Raw genomic sequence first — 1,595 nt, forward strand, 5'->3', positions numbered from 1 at the left:
TTTATCCCTGCTGACAGTCTTGGTGACAGCCAGCACTAAGTGTTAACCATAGAGCTGAAGGGGTTTGGTGGGGTTTTTTAATAAATCATTTTTGAGAAATGGTTTTGTCCTGAACCCATGCATCTCCACAAATGATGATCTGTCCTTGCCCCCAAAACGTCAGCTACGCTCGTTCCTCTTGCTCTGGCGGTGTTGGATGATCTCTCTTCCTTGAAGGCTCCATCCAGCTCCAGCTGACATTGATGGGATTTTTGTCCCAGGCTGTGGACCATTGCAAGGACCAACTCAATCACCCAGCCGCTGTGTTAGTTGCTGCTTTGGCAGCAAGGGGCAGGGATGAGAGTGCTGGAGAGGGGACACAGGGAGGGTGGACACCAAAAGGAGCCTTGGGTCCAGCCCAGGAGAGAAACCCCAATAACCGCAGACCTGTCGCACTTTGGCAGCACGGCCACATTTTGCAGCAATAAGAATAATAATTCTTATTTTTGCATGATCAGAACTTGTCATGGGAGCTTACTGAAGCCTGTGGATGTCAAGGCTCCATCCCATTTTCCCGTTCAAAAAGGGCAGAACTTTTCCCAGGGATGCAGGACCAAAAAGGGAAGTTGAACCCAGCCCTCTTGCAGACTGGGCAGAGCTTGTGGCTGGGCCACTTGACCACAGAGCCAGACAGCCTTGCTGGGCTCCTTGAAGGGGTTACTGTCAGATGCAGCTGTAATTATGGGGTGAAAGTCGACTCCGTTGTTATTTTGGTGCGGCCGCCTCTATTTTCTGCATTCTTACCATCTCGGGGCTCCTTTCCACCCGAGCACAAATGGGGTTTGCTGATCTCACACCACCAGTGTGCAACCACAGACCATTGGATAACTTGTAATTTTTGGCTGCAGACTGGAATTCAGTAGAGAAACCAAAACTTCCAAGTTCAGCCCAAATATGCAGAAGAAATACACAGTGGAGAAAAGTCATTAACTCCTCATGCCCTGGCAAGTAGTCCTATGGGGAGGCCTGGGGTGTGCAGAGAAGTACAGCGGTGGAGGGTGGAAAGGCCAGTGGTTAAGTGGCTGGCTTAGATATTTCACCAGACTGTTTGCCCAGCCATTTCGAGAGACCAAATTAGCACACCTCAGAGTAACAGGCTAATTATTTTTTTTTTTAAGGGTTTTTAGCATATTTTTGTGCAGTGCCTTTTTCTCATTGAGGGGATGGTTAAGAGAGTCTACAGCCCTGTTCACAGGTACCTACACACAGAAGTGACTTCTGGCTTCAAAGAAGGTGTTAGAAGACAGACGTGAGGGGGGTGCTGAAGAGGTGTAGGTGGAACCCATTCAAGGAAGGACAAGTAGCATATGCTAACCATGAGCACCAGAAAGCCAACCCTGGGGGAGTTTTGCACCATTCTGTTTTCAAGCCATGACTAGGGAGCATCTGTTTCTAAACCAGACTGGGAATAGGAATGAGGTTCTTTGGACAGGAGTAGGGAAGAGATCACAAAATCCCAGACTGGCAGGGGCTGGAAGGGGCCTCGGGAGCTCACCCAGTGCCACCCCCCTGCCCAAGCAGGCTCACCCCGAGCAGGGGGCACAGGACAGCCTCCA

This window comes from Egretta garzetta, unplaced genomic scaffold, assembly GCF_000687185.1.
Source record: "Egretta garzetta isolate BGI_Z169 unplaced genomic scaffold, ASM68718v1 scaffold1030, whole genome shotgun sequence".
NCBI lineage: Eukaryota > Metazoa > Chordata > Aves > Pelecaniformes > Ardeidae > Egretta > Egretta garzetta.